The 17,953-nt window shown below is 35.6% G+C and overlaps 1 protein-coding gene across 4 annotated transcripts in view; it reads left to right on the forward strand.

The window, feature by feature from the left end:
* SOX6 (SRY-box transcription factor 6) overlaps positions 1 to 17,953 on the forward strand; it is a 712,355-nt gene that overhangs the window by 141,501 nt on the left and 552,901 nt on the right. For all 4 annotated transcript variants that reach the window (XM_040258270.1, XM_040258272.1, XM_040258273.1 and 1 more), the window contains exon 2: positions 7,826 to 7,898. The gene's annotated coding sequence lies outside the window, so the exon portion shown is untranslated. The remainder of the gene's footprint in view (positions 1 to 7,825; positions 7,899 to 17,953) is intronic.

Consider the following 17,953-nt stretch of genomic DNA (forward strand, 5'->3'; position numbering starts at 1 on the left):
CAAAAGATATTATTAAGAAGGATTTTGCATTTTTTTAAAATTGATGCAACTTGGGAGAGAGCAATTTTAATGCAAAATTCACATCTCCAGGAGAACCCATTTGAATTTGCCTACAGGGTATTTTGTAAAGTCTCTCTAATTTTTATTTTGTTATATAAAAGACCAGGCATTGGTATCTTTCCAAAAGTTAGTTGAGAAAATAAATGCTTTAAAGGTAGTTGTTTTAATTCATTGGCTTATGTATAATGTTATGTAAACATCATGAAATCAATGGATCAATCTTTGACAAGAGTTTTAAACATGCAGTGCTGTAATTTATTTATTTATTTATTTATTTTGCAGTGCTGTAATTTAATACAAAGGCAGGCAAAATTTTGTTACAGGTGTTTTGGAAGCCATTTTGGTACTTTAAAAAAATGCCTTAGATTATTGACTCTCAGAGTTGGAAGGTCATTTAATCCAACCACCCGCTTGAATCTTCTTGCTTTAAAAAAAAAAAAAGACGGGGATTAAAAGGAGAAATGGGTGTGGTTTAGAGACAGCTTTAAGCAGGATTTTAAAATTTAGCTTGAAAGCTTTTAAAGTCTAATTATGCAGGGAGGTGGCAGTGTTTTTATTTGCTGTTTACCTTTGATCTATAACCTATTTTTGATAGAGAAGGGACATGCTTTGCGAAAATGTTTATGATTTCTTCATTTGATGTCAAGATACTTGTTTGAAGTTGCCTTGTAATTCAGAGGTTTTTCTTTATGTAACTAATACTAATGCCTTGCTTTTGCTACTAGATTAATAGCAAGTTAGTCCGGATTTGGTGACTATTTTTGAATGTATAAATGATACAGTGAATTTTAGAAATAGTTTTATTGTTCTGGGACAAATTAGACATGTTAAGGATTAAAAAAAATCTAAATAACATCAGCTCATAAGAATGAAAAAGCAAAAATAATCCTAGATCTCACTCAGTGTTAACCTTTTTGTTAAATAGTATTTTACTTTGTATGCATGTGTACATATATACATACACATTTGATTTTCTAGTAATATAAATTGTCTCTTATTACACATGTTACATTTTTTTATTCAACAATATTTTGTGACCATCTTTTTGTGTCAATACAGATTTATATAATAATTTTTAATGAGTACAGAGTAGTGTTATGCATACCATAATTTATTTATGCAGTAATAGGTTATTTCCAGTTTTGGGTTGTTAGAAAATGGTGTAATGAACATGCATATTACATGTATATGTCTTTTAACATTTTTGTGATTAGTTCCATAGGATAATTTTTGGAAGTAGCCTTGCAAACTCAGAGGCTACTGATGTTAAAATTATTAACAATTTCTATCAACTTACCATTCAGTAAAGTTGTACCCAATTTATAATACATGAAAGTGATTTTTTCCCCATCCTCACAAATGCTAATTTTTCCCAGTTTATAAGATATTTTGCCAATATTTATAATTAGTTGATTATTAGGGAGACTGTACATATTTTTGTTATTAAACATTACATTTCTTCAGTTGTAGATTTCCTCTTTATATTCTTTGTACATTTATATATTGAAGTGTTTGTAGCCATGTACCTTTTACTTAGTAAATTAGGAATGTGAAAAAGATTTGATAGCCAGATAACATGGAGAATGTCAGCTTCATGGTCAGATATAGTAGTCTGTTGTCCAGGTTGGATTATTGTTTGAAAAATCTTCTAGGACAAAGGCCATGATTAAAAAAATATGTTCAGTTCGGTTCAGTTGCTCAGTCGTGTCCGACTCTTTGTGACCCCATGGACTGCAGCATGCCAGGCTTCCCTGTCCATCACCAACTCCCAGAGCTTATTCAAACTCATGTCCATCCAGACGGTGATGCCATCCAACCATCTCATCCTCTGTTGTCCCCTTCTCTTCCTGCCTTCAATCTTTCTCAGCATCAGGGTCTTTTCAAATGAGTCAATTCTTCACATCAGATAGCCAAAGTATTGGAGCTTCAGCTTGAGCATCAGTCCTTCCAATGAATATTCAAGACTGATTTCCTTAGGATGGACTGGTTGGATCTCCTTGCAGTCCAAGGGATTCTCAAGAGTCTTCTCCAACACCACACACAGTTCAAAAACATCAATTCTTTGGCATTCAGCTTTCCATATGGTCCAACTCTCACATCCATATATGACTACTGGGAAAACCATAGCTTTGACTAGACGGACCTTTGTTGGCAAAATAATGTCTCTGCCTTTTAATTTGCTGTCTAGGTTGGTCATAACTTTTCTTCCAAGGAGCAAGCATGTTTTAGTTTCATTACTTCAGTCACCATCTGTAGTGATTTTGGAGCCCCCAAAAGTAAAGTCTGTCACTATTTCCATTGTTTCCCCATCTATTTGCCATGAAGTGATGGGACCGGATGCCATGGTCTTAGTTTTCTGAATGTTGAGTTTTAAGGCAACTTTTTCACTCTCCTCTTTGACTTTCATCAAGAGGCTCTTTAGTTCTTCTTCACTTTCTGCCATAAGAGTGGTGTCATCTGCATATCTGAGGTTTGATATTTCTCCCGGCAATCTTGATTCCCAGCTTGTGTTTCATCCAGCCCAGGTTTTCCCATGATGCAAATAAGTTAAATAAGCATGGTGACAATATACAGCCTTGACATACTCCTTTTCCTATTTGGAACCAGTCTGTTGTTTCATGTCCAGTTCTAACTGTTGCTTCTTGACCTGCATACAGATTTCTCAGGAGGGAGGTTAGGTAGTTTGGTGTTCCTATCTCTTAAAGAATTTTCCACAGTTTGTTGTGATCTACACAGTCAAAGGCTTTGGCATAGTCAATAAAGCAGATTTTTTTTTTCTGGAACTCTCTTGCTTTTTCGATGATCTGGAGGGTGTTGGCAATTTGATCTCTGGTTCCTCTGCCTTTTCTAAAACCAGCTCGAACATCTGGAAGTTCATGGTTCATTTACTGTTAAAGCCTGGCTTGGAGAATTTTGAGCGTTACTTTGCTAGTATGAGAGATGAGAAAAATTGTGCAGCAATTTGAACATTCTTTGGTATTGCCTTTCTTTGGGATTGGAATGAAGACTGACCTTTTTCCAGTCCTGTGGCCACTGCTGAGTTTTCCAAATTTGCTGGCATATTAAGTACAGCACTTTCATAGCATCATCTTTTATGATTTGGAATGGCTCAATAGGAATTCTATCACTTCCTCTAGCTTTGTTCATTGTGATGCTTCCTGAGGCCCACCTAATTTTGCATTCCAGGTTGTCTGGCTCTAGGTGAGTGATCACAGCATCATGATTATCTGGATCATGAAGATCTTTTTTGTATAGTTCTTTTGTGTGTTCTTGCCACTTCTTGTTAATCTCTTCTGCTTCTGTTAGGTCCATACCATTTCTGTCCTTAATTGTGCCCATCTTTGCATGAAATGTTCCCTTTGTATCTCTAATTTCTTGAAGAGATCTGTAGTCTTTCCCATTCTATTGTTTTCTTCTATTTCTTTGCAGTATATTTATTTGTAAATTGAGATGTAATTGACATATAGCATTGTATTAGTTTCAGTTGACAGTGTAATTTTGTTTATTTACAAAATTTGTGTTTGTATTGTCCAGTGCAATCTTTATCCATGATCAATATTTCCTGAATGCATGAATGAACTAGTAGAGGAATGGAATAATCCATGGTGATTGGGTGTTCTGAAGATTCATTTTACTAAAAGATTGTGATTTTCCAGAACAGATGGTATTTCCATCTCTATCTTCTTACTTTTTTGCTGTTCCTCAGGACCAAAGTGGCCACTGGAAAAAAACTCTGGAAATGTTTTTTCAGCTTAAGCTAGTCTATTAATAGTTCTTTAATAAGTAGCTTACTTCAAATTGTGTACTAATTCTTGTGAGTTAATTCTTAATCCTTTGCTCATCATAAAATGTTGCTTTTTTCTAAATTCTCTACAGAAGGAAGTATACTTTAAAGTCTATTTTTAAATTTTATTAGAGTATAATTAATTTTCTTTCTTTTTCTTTTTTGTTAACTTTCAATGTTGTGTTAGTTTCAGTTGCACCACAAAATGATTCAGTTATGTATATATGTTTATTCATTCTTCCTTACAGTCTTTTCTCATATAGGTTGTCACAGGATATTGAGTAGAATTTCCTGCACTATATAGTATGTCCTTGTTGGTTATCTGTTTTACATATAGTAGTGTGTGCTTGTTTAATCCAAGCTCCTGAGTTATCCCTTCCCCCTAGGAATCCTCTTTGGTAACCCTAAATTTGTTCTCAAATCTGTAAGTCTGTTTCTGTTTTGTAAACAAGTTCATTTTATATTTTTAAAAATTAGATTTCACATAAGAATGATCTTATATGGTATTTGTCTTTCTCTGACTTACTTCACTTAGTATTTATTTTTATAAATGAACTTGGTAATTTTTGCAGTTTATACTTTTTAATTTGTTTGCTACAAAATTCATCCATGGTATAAATCAGTTGATAATAAAATTCAGAGTTGCTTTTAAAATATGCAGCAAGACTAGATTGATATGACAAATGAGATTTATTGATTTCATATTGACTTATGTTAAAGTATTGTTGTTTGTTGTTGTTTATTCACTAAGTTGTATCCAACTCTTTTGTGACCCCATGGACTGTGGCCTGCCTGGCTCCTCTGTCCATGGAATTTCCCAGGCAAGAATTCTGGAGTGGTTTGCCATTTCCTTCTCCAAGGGACCTTCCCAACCCCAGGGATTCATCCTACATCTTCACTGGCAGGCAGATTCTTTACCATTGAGTTACCAGGGAAGTCCATGTTAAAATGTTATTTATCCTAAATCTCTGCAATCTGACTTACTCTAAATTTAAAATATTTTCAGAGTTAGTAATCTTAACTACTAAAGAGTCCAGTGATTCAAAAAGCGAGACATGTCAGTCACAATATGTTATGGGTGCATTTTATTTTGAGAAGCGCTGGGCTGGATGGAGCACAAGCTGGAATCAAGATTGCCGGGAGAAATATCAATAACCTCAGATATGCAGATGACACAACCCTTATGGCAGAAAGTGAAGAAGAACTAAAGAGCCTAGTGATGAAAGTGAAAGAGGAGAGTTAAAAAGTTGGCTTAAAGCTCAACATTCAGAAAACTAAGATCATGGCATCTGGTCCCATCATTTCATGGCAAATATATGGGGAAACTGGAAACAGTGGCTGACTTTATTTTGGGGGGCTCCAAAATCACTGCAGATGGTGATTGCAGCCATGAAATTAAAAGATGCTTACTCCTTGGAAGGAAAGTTATGACCAACCTAGACAGCATAGTAAAAAGCAGAGATATTACTTTGCCAACAAAGGTCTATCTAGTCAAGGCTATGGTTTTTCCACTAGTCACATATGGTTGTGAGAGTTGGACTATAAACAAAGCTGAGTGCCAAAGAATTGATGCTTTTGAACTGTGGTATTGGAGAAGACTCTTGAGAGTCTCTGGGACTGCAAGGAGATCCAACCAGTCCATCCTAAAGGAAATCAGTCCTGGGTGTTCTTTGGAAAGACTGATGTTAAAACTGAAGCTCCAATATTTTGGCCACCTGATGCGAAGAGCTGACTCATTTGAAAATACCCTGATGCTGGGAAAGATTGAAGGCAGGAGGAGAAGGGGACGACAGAGGATGAGATGGTTAGATGGCATCACCGACTCAATGGACATGAGTTTGTGTAAACTCTGGGAGTTGGTAATGGATGGGGAGGCCTGTGTGCTGCGGTTCATGGGGTCGCAAAGAGTCGGACATGACAGAGTGACTGAACTGATACTGAACTGATTTATGTTGTCCTTCATTGTTTCAATGCAAATGAAGAAATGGGATGTATTGTATATGTTGCATAATTCCAATTTATGCTTTTTTAGGATAGTTGCTAAAAACACATGTGAAATCATTTTTAAAATATATGAGTGCTTAAGAACCCCTTTGGGCTCTTCCATAGTTTAGGCTTTTAGATATATAGCGTTGTGCTGGAAATTTATTTTTTGGATAACTTAATAGTTATCATTTATAATTCAGGGTTGGATAAAATGTGAGAATAACTTGTATCAGAACCAGCATTCTTTGCTGGCTTTGACTAGTACACAGAGTGTGTCCACATAGGGTTGTCCCTATGTGGGTTTAGGTGGTGTCCCACCTAAGACTGTTCTCCTGAATCCTGAAACATCAGAAAGCCATGAGGAGGGAAAGGGTGTAATACCAAAAATAATTGACAGAGCTACCCCACTCTGGGCAGACTGTCCTGTACTTCTTGTGTCCATAGAAATAATGAGTTGTTGGAAACTGGTGAAACTGGATTGGGGAAGCCTGAGTCATCACTTCCTACCAGAGGAGGAGGTCTGGTGAGGAAACCTAATGGATGTCTTACTCATGGATATTAAAGCTAACTAAATGCCCAGGACTTTATTACTTATCAATCCTGACTAGAAAATTGAATAAATTATATGGGTCACTTAGGCAAAACCATGTTATAGGAGCCAGGGAAGGGCTGAATTGTATATTTATTTCATATCTCAACTTAATTCTGGATCCCAGTACCTAATCTATCATGATTGAGGGTGGGAGGAGAATGGGGAAACAGATGATGAGATGGTTGGATGCCATCATTGACTCAATGGACATGAGTTTGAGCAAATTCAGGGAGATAGTGAAGGACAGGGAAGCCTGGCGTGCTGCACTCCATGGGATCGCAAAGAGTCAGACATGACTGATTGACTGAAGAAAAACAGCAACAACAGCAATAATCTATTATGGCCATTTGTGCTATAAATGCAATGTTGGAAGTAGTAGTTCCTATAAATGATGTTGAACGAGATCCATTTTTTTCTTTACTTTTTTTCTAAATGAATTTTATTTAAATCTAGTTAGCTTACCTAGATTTAAATCTAGGTTAGCTAACTAACCTAGGCGTTTACTGGCTGAATTTAAAATATGTGCATTGAATCAAACCAATTCCCAGAGTCTAAGAAAGTTTCTGACCTAAATTAGGAACCCAAGTTCCATTATTATTTTCAGTTGAACACTACTCATAGCCATCCTCACATTTTGGAAAGAATACAGCTTTTGCAACAAAGTTTCTTTGTTTTCATGGAACCAAAAATGTGCTGTATTTAGACCAAACAATAAAAATAAACTACCAAACTACCTTCTAATGCATGGGGGTTCTGGAGAGAGGAAACCATAGATATTTAGAGGCATAAAGTGAGTCATTGTGCTAGTTAAAACTTTTTTACAAGGCTAGCTCTGTGTGTTTGAGTTGCATCTGTTACCTCTTCAGCCAGAACTAAAGTGTGTGCAAGGAAAAGAATTTTGCATTGAATTGTGGCTCATACAGAATGCCTTGTATATAGCCTAAGCATCTAAATGGATTCCACATCTTAGGTAGAACTAAAACTGCAACTTTTCTTATTTATTCTACCTACAAGTTATGTTCTGTTGGACATATCCAAGTTATCTTCTGTGAAGCTAATTCATTTTCACTTGCAGACCTAAATTAATCATGTTTTTCAAATGTAACTTGTAAGCCTTTATTGCCTTAAACTTTTTCTTGCTTTTGTTTTTACTTATTCATATTTTTAAACACCTACTTTATTACTGACGATATTTTAAAAGCCATAATGGAGATGCTGTATTCTTCAGTGACAAACAATGAAATAATTGTTTCTTTTGGTATTATCTTGGAAAAAATTGTTAGAGTAGACAACTGCCCGAGTTAAAAATAGTATAATTTGTAGCCAGAATGTATTCTTTAATAAAGCATGTAAATACAATTTACTAATCCTTTTTCATTTCGTTTTTTTTTCTAAACTTTCAGGTCACTTTCATGAATTCAAAAGCAATTTACCAGTGATTTCTGGGTGCTGGGGCTGATTTTTTTGTGCGTATTTGTAAGTATTGGTTCATTTATTATTCTTATTACTCTTCTGTTTGTGTAATGAAACAGTTACAGTGTTTTTAAAGTATTATTAGTTTTTTAAGAAGTGTTTTCTTAAAAGGAGTATAGAAGAATATCAGCTGGCAAAAAACAAAGTATCCTCAATTTGTTGTGATTTTCAGTGAAATAACACAATGGCAGGGCCAAATTAAAATAGACTGAAAGAATAAGCATCTTACTATTTGAAGATGGGGCTCAATTATAGGAATGGATTAACTTAAAGGGGCTAGTCTATATACACATGAATAATTTACCCTGATAACTTCTGGTTGTCTGGACTTGAAAAGTGCTATGAGCCTGCCCTCATTGAAAAGATGAGATGATACAGAATTCAAAGAGCTGTCAGTACACGAGGAGATTATGTACTAAGGAACCAAAGACTCATTTAGTGAATGTATAATGTATATCAGAATCGAAGTATTCCTCCTACCTTCTTCACCATTGTCAAAACGCTATTATATTTTAAATGGTATTTTGTAGAACAAAGATACTTTTTCTCAGGAAAGAAGGTCAATTTCAAGAAAAAAAAATTGAATGAACTTTGGTCAATGAAAATACTTTATATTGTTATATTAATATAAACATAGAGTATGTGGCAGATATTAAAAATGTCCGTATGTATATAAGATCACATTTAAGTAATTTGAGTTTAAGAGGTGTTTATGTGTGTGTGTGTGTGTGTGTGTGTGCTCAGTTGCTTCAGTCATGTCTGACTTTTTGCTGCCCCATGGACTGTAGCCCACCAGGTTCCTCTGTTCATGGGATTTTACAGGCAAGCATACTGGAGTGGATTGTCATTTTCTCCTCCAGGGATTTATATGTGTACATTGTTGCAAACCATTGGTATCTGAGGTGTTTTTTACATTTGAAAACAACAAAGACAGAGGAAGCTTCTCTGTACCCCTATAAAGGAGCTTTAGGCAGTACACTTCCAGGAAAGTACTTGGAAAAAAGTAATATTATAAATTAGAGTTTAAGTGATTCAGTATTTAAGGTGGAGAGCAGTGAAAATTCCTTTGAAATCAGTTTTACCTTTCTTCCAGTAGCAGCATTGATTTGGGGCAGGTATTTTGAACCATCTTAAAAACTAGGTGTGAATATTTAATATAGTTTAATAAATTTTGTATATTTTTAATGCTTTAAGAATAAATAAGATGCTGTTCTTATGAGACTATAAATTCACATTTTATTATTTGTAGACTTAATTCTCATGTAAAACACAAAATATTAAACTCCATGGTTCATTTGGATTAAATATAAGCTTTCAATTTCTGCAAAGTATCATAGTGAGGATTAGGAGGCAAAGAAAATGGAGAAATGTAAAGTATCTTTGAAGGGCTCTTGAGAAAAAGGATGATTCCAAGGAGCTGAGCTTATCCTATTAGAAATCTGAGTGGAGGGAAATAATTTTAAACTTTGTCAAAATAAATTTGACAAATCCTGTCATTGTTGCTTTATCCTTTCTTTTACCTCCTTTCTCCCTTTTCTCATATCATTCAGTCATTTCTCGTAGTAAGTTTTTAGGATGATTAATTATTTAAAGCTGCCAACATAAGATAATTACCAGGATTTCAACCAAGATGGCTTTAATTAAAATAGAGTTTACATTTCTCATCACCTCAAGGCTGTATTTCCTGACTTTTCTGCTTCTCCTCTCCTACAATCCCCCAACCAGATATACATAGACTAGCTTTGAACAGAGGTGATCCAACTAGTTGAGACTTATTTCTTGTGACCTAACAAAGAGAGAGGGCTTTCCTGGTGGCTCAGTGGTAAAGAATTCACCTGCCAACGCAGGAGAATTGGGTTTGATCCCTGGGTTGGGAAGATTGCCTGGATAAGGAAATGGCAACCCACTCCAGTATTCTTGCCTGGGAAGTCCTGTGGACAGAGAAGTCTGGTGGGCTACAGTTCACAGGTTGCAAAAGAGACGAAAAGACTGTGACTAGATAACAACAAAGGAGAGAGGCTAAAAATAGAAAGGGCGTGTGGGATAGGTTTCATGTGGTTATTTCTGGAGTTCAACTTAAAAAAAACCAAACTCAAAAGATTTCTAGTCAGATTAATCAGATTTTGTCTAATAACTTAAGTAAAAGTCATAGTAATCACATATGCCTAAAGTAATTGTTTTCCAGACTTGAGAATTTCTATACAATAATTTAGGCTATGGAATTTGTCGTTTCTTTGGTCAGGGGTCTCAAGCTTTTTTATGGGCCATCTCCCTTCCAACTGTGGAACCTTCTTATTAAAGAAATGTAGCAGGATACCATGACTAAGATAAGTCAAATAAAATTAACATGGCATCCAGAATGCTTGCATTTCCTTTTAAGTATTGCAGAAACTGTCTACCACTTACACTGAATGTTGAGGCAGCTAAACATTTATTTAGTTTGCCCTAAAAACAAGCAAATGGGATCAGTGTCAGTGGCTTCTTTTAGGAACTTTAATTTCCACATTTTGGAACTGCTTATTTGCTACATGATCTAAGGCAGAAAGTTATACCTCATGGCCATGGGAAGGTTTCCTAGTAAGGTGTGCAGAAGCTGGTCTGTGAGATAAGAAAGGTGGGATATTGTTTTGCACATCCATAATGAATAGACCACACCAAAGGTGTGTGAGAACCGATTAGAATCTTACCCACGTATATCTACTACCTAGGTTAGAGTAAGAAAACACTGTGAAGGAAAACTTATCTTTTCAGAAACTGAAAGCATTTTATTCTAGTTTTTTTTTTTTTTTAAATAAAGCCACTTTTTCCTTTCCCCAAAGTAGGCATTGTATAAGAAGACCTTGTTTTGCATGTTAATGATTGGTGAAAAACATCAACAACAAAATAGAGATAGACCTGCTTTTTCAGATTCCCAACTCTTTTTAGAAATTTGCTAGCAAATTCCCTTTTTATAAAATTTGTCTCTGTTCATGGTTTCTAATAGCAAGATCCAAAATTATTTTATTCTCTAGTACAAAAAATGATTATTGCTTAGCCCCATGCTTCAGTTAATAATAACAATATCTTAATAAAACACTTGCTTTTGCAGACATTTAATTGGCTAAATTTCATAAAACTCTGAGGTGAGTAGGAATTATCCTTATTTTTGCAAAGTAGCAGGACTCAAACTGAGGGATTTAGTATAAATTTAGTGCTTTTCCCATAACACCAATCTATCCTCTTTCAGAGAGTATTGTAGGTCTCTTTCTCTTGTTGTTTGATCACTACCTCAGTCTCTACTTGGTTGCTGTACAAATATTTTTGAAAAGTTTAAGCAGAGTAAGTCAGGGAGGAGATTGTGGAGAGCCTTCTACCACTTTATTTCCTCATGTTCCTGGATCGTTTGCTCCTCCCTGGCATTTTCCTATCCCCTTATTTCCAAACTCCACATGCTATGTTTCAGCTGAAATTTTTTGAATTGCATAGATTTTTAGGAAACAAACAAAAAGAATCATGAAATCATCTCTTTGTGGTATTTTAAAATGGAGAGAAATTTGTTTCAAACTGAGCATAGCCCAGACCAAAGCTCCTTCAGTGAGAACATCTGTGATTTTAAGGACAAGCAGGTCTAAGTGCATTATCTTTAAAAATATTATTCCAGGCTAATCTTGACATAAAGCAGGTAAATAAAAAAGATGAGCTGTGAAAATCCACAAATAGGGCTTGAATGCCATTTTCCATGACAACGGGAGCTGCCCCATGAAAGTATTAATGCCAGGAATGTAAGGAATTTAAAATTGTGCCTTCTCAGTTTTACAGTTGTGTGCTCATGTTAATTAGAGATATACTGACATTTGGAGTATCTACATTAATACATACAGCTACTATACATTTGTGAACTGTGGCCAGAAATCTACTTTAATTGAAAGCAGTTTGCTAATTTGAATGTGTATATCCATTACATTTTAAGCTTTTAAATTTTATATACTGGTGCCCTTAGATACTTGTTCGTTCTATTCTTTCCACTTTCTGTTTCTAATTTATACCTGAAAGGACAGCCTGGTCTATTTTTAATCTCCCAGTAGTGTTTTTGAGCAATATTGATGGAATTTTGAGAAAAAAAGGTTTTTAAATATTGTCCTTACATTTGCTGTACTTTGAATCTCTTTTCACTCTCTGACTTTCTAAATTGTTGGTTTTTCTTGCAAACTTTTAAGATGGCCTGCCACCGAAATAAGGTGGGATTTAGGTTTATGGAATTTGCTTCACTGGCTATGTTTAACTACTAAAGAACAACTCTTCATGGTCATATTATGGTTTTAGCCAGAAAAGCCAAGTTTTAGAGATGTTGATGAGATGAACAGTGAAGAGGCATTCTGATTTTTCTAGTATAGCTGAGTTTCATCCTTCTTCTTGATGCCAAGCCATGTATCTTAATTTTTGATTTGCAAACATGTTCACAATAGCTTGATGACTTCTTGAATCATCTTTAGCCCCTAGAGTTTTAGTTTGTCTATCTTAAAGGAAAATTTTGCATCTATTTTTTTGAAAGTTTGTGTTTCTTAACAACCTGCCTGTCAGGATTTTTAACCTAATTGTTTTGTCCTTTTTGTCTAATGAAACTCCCACACTTACTTTTTGGACAAATCCCTGTGTACTTATTACACAAGACCATTTAGAAAGAAATGTCCTTTTTGTAGCACCAGAATAAACTGCTCTAAAAATTTGTAATACTCTGGACTTATTTCATTAAACCATTTTACTGGCACCATTAAACTACTAAGACCTGGGACCATTAAAACTTACTCAGTACTATTATTATTATTATTATGGCCTATTTTACCCTTTATTAATTTTTTTCACTGTACTAAGTTCCTCTGCTTTTTATTTTTTCATGTTACTTACTACATATTGTGCCATCACAGCACATTTGGTAATTTCGAGTTAATTGCTCAATTATCAGTGATAGTCATGAAGCACTTGAAACATGTGCAGTGGAGGATTTTAAAAATTTCAAAATAAGTTGGTGTGTCATAATCTTAAATGTGAAACATGCCAATATCTGCAGTCATAAAAATACACTGCCTGAGCTAGGCATTTCAGGGAAGGCAAAAACCTACTCTTAAAATCAGGGCTTTTGTCTGGCACTGAAGTGTTTCATCTTTGCTAATTTCAAACAACGTATCTAAATTTGATCTTGGTTTCCTTTTCAACTCTAAAAACTTGGTTGTGATAATAAGGGAAAAGGGAAGTAAAATTGTATTGATTCTGTTTGAATGTTTTATTGGAACCTCACAATCATGATATTCACTGTAAAGTAGAATTTGGGGTGAGGTGGATCCATACTGGATGTCAATCAAGGAAGCTGACTTACTAAAGAAGCAGAGTGGTCTCTTTATAATGTTTCTGCACTCATTAAGGCAATCCTCTAATCAGAGGACAGTGTTTCAGTGAAGATAATATGTCGATGATTTATTTACATTGAAAGACCTCATGAGAACAATGACACTTCGGGGACTTTTTCTGCATCTTACACAGTAATATTCTCAGATGCCTTCAAGACAATTTTACATTATGGCAAAATAATTATTGTAACTCTTTTGGCAACTAGGCAAACTATCATTAAATTTTGCATTAGTATTCAGTTTAGGGTTTTCTCTAAACTAGTATAGTGCCAACAGCTCTTTTTTAGATGCTATTATGGTTCTTTCACATTTTTATAGAACTGTAGTAAAGCTGAATTTACTGGCTACATTTGAAGGTGGAGTAGAGCTGCACAAGAGTCAACATTAAAGTGATTCAGTGCCCATTGGAGAAAAATTCTTCTTAACTTGAGATTGGAAACAATGTGGGGCTTGAGGGCAGTTTGCTAAGAACAGCTAATAAATTTGAATATTTCCCCCAAAAGCTGCTTTCTGAACTTGTTTATAACCAAGAAGATAGGCTTTATCATCTTCCAGTATTCTTACATACACTTTGTTAATATTTAAAGGAATTAAGTACATGTGGAGAAGGGGAAATAAAGCCATAATTTGAACTGAGTGGTGGTCTCAAATACAGGGAAGCAAGGGAGTGTCCATAAATGCACTAATTATGCACAGATTTGAACTAGCTATTATTCTGTAATACAGTAATCTTTAAGATGGGAAATATTGTCATGTTTATAATTCAGGAAAAAATAAAACCACCGATTTACTCAAGCATTTAGAAATATTTTAGCAACTACTCAGTTTGTAAAGATTGAATAATCAACAAAATCTAGTGCATTTTGTTGTACGTTTGTCTCTCTATATAACTTTCAGCATGTAGTTTTATCTGAAATACATATTTTATGTTATCATGGAGTATGGGTATAAATGCTTGTCATTTCACCAAATTTTTGCTAGTGCCAAGATTAAAATGTGAGTGAAATATTTCCAGTAAAGATAAAAACATTTTCTGCATTCTCTTTGTCCCTTCCTTCATCTCTCTTTTCCTTTTGCCCTGTTCTCTGCCTCTCTCTTCATATTTCTTACTGGAGTTTTTCAAAGATGCAAGGCAATTATTATGTAAAAAGGTTAATTTCCTAAGCATTATCTCCCATCAATGACTGGCAAAAAAGACTTATCCTTAATGTTTAATCAGTCAAAAAGTCTATCCGCATGATAAAATTCTTGTTTGTATTATTATTTGCTTAGCAAGAACTTTCAAGAGGAAAAAAGATGATCACTAACTAAGGATTTAAAAATTGATTTGTTATGGAGAGTTTATGTGGGTGGAGTTTTCTTTGAATACAGACTTACTGGAGTTAGTTCTTTCTTTTCAGCTCACACAGTTTTATATAAGCTCAAGTGAATTAATTCATTAATAAAAACAGATTTTCTATTTTTATTTCACCTTTGGGCTCTTTTATACCTTTGGAAAGCACAAATACAACAAAATGGTATGTTGGACACTTTATTATTTTTACCTTTTGACCCACTTATAGTGGATAATTAAGCATTAGCATCAATGGACTCCCAAGTCTGTACCCCTATAACTGCCTACATTAGTCAGACTGTAGATTATTTTTTTCTTAAAGCTATGGCAGCTGGTAACAAGTCTATGCTGCTGCTGCTGCTGCTAAGTCACTTCAGTCGTGTCTGACTGTGCGACTCCGTAGAAGGCAGCCCACCAGGCTCCCCCATCCCTGGGATTCTCCAGGCAAGAACACTGGAGTGGGTTGCCATTTCCTTCTCCAATGCAGGAAAGTGAAAAGTGAAAGTGACGTTGCTCAGTCCTGTATGACTCTTAGCGACCCCATAGACGGCAGCCCACCAGGCTCCTCTGTCCATGGGATTTTCCAGGCAAGAGTACTGGAGTGGGGTGCCACTGCCTTCTCCAACAAGCCTATGACTTGGTTTCAATTATTACCACTTGTGTTCTGAGTTTCACTGACTGTAGTATAGAAGAAATAACAGATGTTGTTCTCTTGTGAATGTAATTTTTCTTCCAATTACTACATATATATGGCATCATCAATTAGAATGGGTTAAGGTGAGATTGTTGCACATAATCTGATACCTGATATAGCATGTATCAAGTGTACACTCATTGAATGGTTGACAACTTTAGGAGATTCTGGGCTTGGTCCCTCGTATTGGCAGTGTGTGGAAGCTGCTGTTGATTTTGTGACTAGTTACAGAGAATTTTTTTCTTGGACTTGCAGTCACAGAATAGATAGCTGCGAGGCAATATCTGGGGGAAGGCTGAGAAAGTAAAGCATGGGAAATGTGGGTATAAACTAGAGAGCTGAGTTTCAAAAAACTTTGAGGGTCTGGACCTGTCTGAGGAGAAGATATGGTTGAACAAATGGAAGAAATACCCTTCCCTCCAATTTTACTGCAGTAATTGAGAAGAAGAGAAAAAAGGAGAGAAATTAGTGAAATAGGAAATGACTGAAATAGGAGATTTTTATAAAATCATAAAATGGGACTGATTTTTCAAGATGTGGAAATATTTGTTTGGATCTGACAATAGTAATTTAAAAGGGGTTCTGTAGTCCACCCCACCCCCCCGCATCTCCCCCCCACCCCCCACCCTTCACCCCCCCGTATTTATTTCAATTCAGGGCATTCTGAGGACAACAGTAGGAATTTTAGGAAATAGCTACCTCAGTTGCGGGGGAGGAGCGGGGGTGGGGCGCGGAAACAATGAGAACAGTTTTGCTTTATCTGGGTAAAGATTACTCTGGATATATATGAAAATAATCATTTATGTATCACACTTTGTATTTTACATGGGAGACCTTTAGAAAGGTCTCCTGGTAACTATGACCAAGTAACATCCCTATATCTTCTAGGACAAAGGATCACATGAAGTAGGTTTCAATTATGGTATATGATGCTTTTAGTTTTGGACATTGGCAAACTCTTAGAAATCATACTTCTATACAGTGACTTTTAGTGTGATGCATCTTCCTTTCTTTTCTCCTTCTACGTCCCTTTCCTCTTTTCCTTTCTTTCCCTCCATCCTTTCTATCCTTTCTTTCAATTAGAGATAGTTTCTTTTCAATTAGTATGTATGCTGTTTGCCCAGCTGTAAAATAATATATAACATGTGTTCCTTGAGTTGTATGCAAGGTCACCTTTTGGATTAAGAACTAAAGAATCCTCAGTGGGTTTCTTATATGAACTAAGAGCACTCTCATTTGTTTTATACAATTAAAGAAACTGAGGAACTGTTGGAATTAGTTTTACTATTGTGAAGTGATGATCACTCAAAAGAAATTATAATCTTTATTGACTTAGCAGTTTACTAAACCTGAAGTGAAATTTGTCAGATTTTAAGGCATGTTGAGTATTTGCTCACTAAGAACAAGATAAAGGAATATCATGGTCTAAAAGGAGAACTTTTACGTCTTCAGAAAGTCTTCCTGCAGTGAGATATTCTGTGCAACCGTGTACTTACAACCTGAAGGGAAGTCCTTAGTTGTGTTTTTCTGGCAAGTCTTCCACATAAGATATGTTGGTCTCAGTTCTTGATGTGGGTTTTTTCTTGAGAATAGTTTAAGGTTAGAGGGGGTTAATTATTCCATTCAACCAAAAGGAAACATTTATAAATTATCTCAAAGATACTAAACAGGAGATGAAATCCAGATATTCCTGGAAGAAAGTTGTGGATTGACCAAAGTTACGATTATAGGGAGCACTGGTAGAATAACAAGTTGTGCATTAGTTTGTAGTGTCCAGAGTGAACAGACTGACACTGTCCCCCAGCAGCACCCACCAGTGCTCTAACATTTCCCAGTTTCTCTGTCAAGAGAGGAAGGGGAAGGAATCAAGTGTCTGTATTTGGCAGAGCTTCCCTGGTGGCTCAGAGGTTAAAGCATCTGCCCGCAATGCAGGAGATCTGGGTTTGAAGAAAATGGTACCCACTCCAGTATTCTTGCCTGGAGAATCCCATGCCTGGCAGGCTACAGTCCACAGGGTCACAAAGAGTCAGGCACTACTGAGTGATGTCACTTTCACTTTCTTTCAATAAGTTAAAAACAGCTGTGTGTTGTTGAACACCTGTGTTTTCTAGGCATTGGGCAAGGCACTTCTACCTGTTATCTTTAATTCTTTTAACAAATCCCTCAAACCCCTGGTGGTTTTCTCTAAATTCTGATTTATTTCTTACCTTCATAGTAGTTATCTTGTTTTTGTATGTTTATTTAATGTTTATAGTTTTCTTCACTAAACTTATGAGCCCTGTCAGGGCAGATACCGTGACTATTTTGTTCAAACCTGTACACCCAGTTTCTAGCACAATGTGTGACACATACTAAGTTCCTAGTAGATTTTGTTGAATAAATAAACAAATGAGTGACAACAACAAAAGATAAGGGAAAGATGGAAGGAATGAAAGGAAGAAAAGGGCAGAGCTAGGATTCAAACACAGTTGCTTTGATTTCAGATCACATCTCTTCCCAACCATGAAAACATCAGCATGGTTTCACTTCATCTGGAATATTATTCTTGATTATATCCTTAACTGATAAAATTTTCCTAAGTTCTTAGAGCACTTCAAACCTGTTTACATCTTATTCTGAGACCTCTTACATTTTACCCTGAGACTGA

Source organism: Oryx dammah, unplaced genomic scaffold, assembly GCF_014754425.2.
Source record: "Oryx dammah isolate SB20612 unplaced genomic scaffold, SCBI_Odam_1.1 HiC_scaffold_17, whole genome shotgun sequence".
NCBI lineage: Eukaryota > Metazoa > Chordata > Mammalia > Artiodactyla > Bovidae > Oryx > Oryx dammah.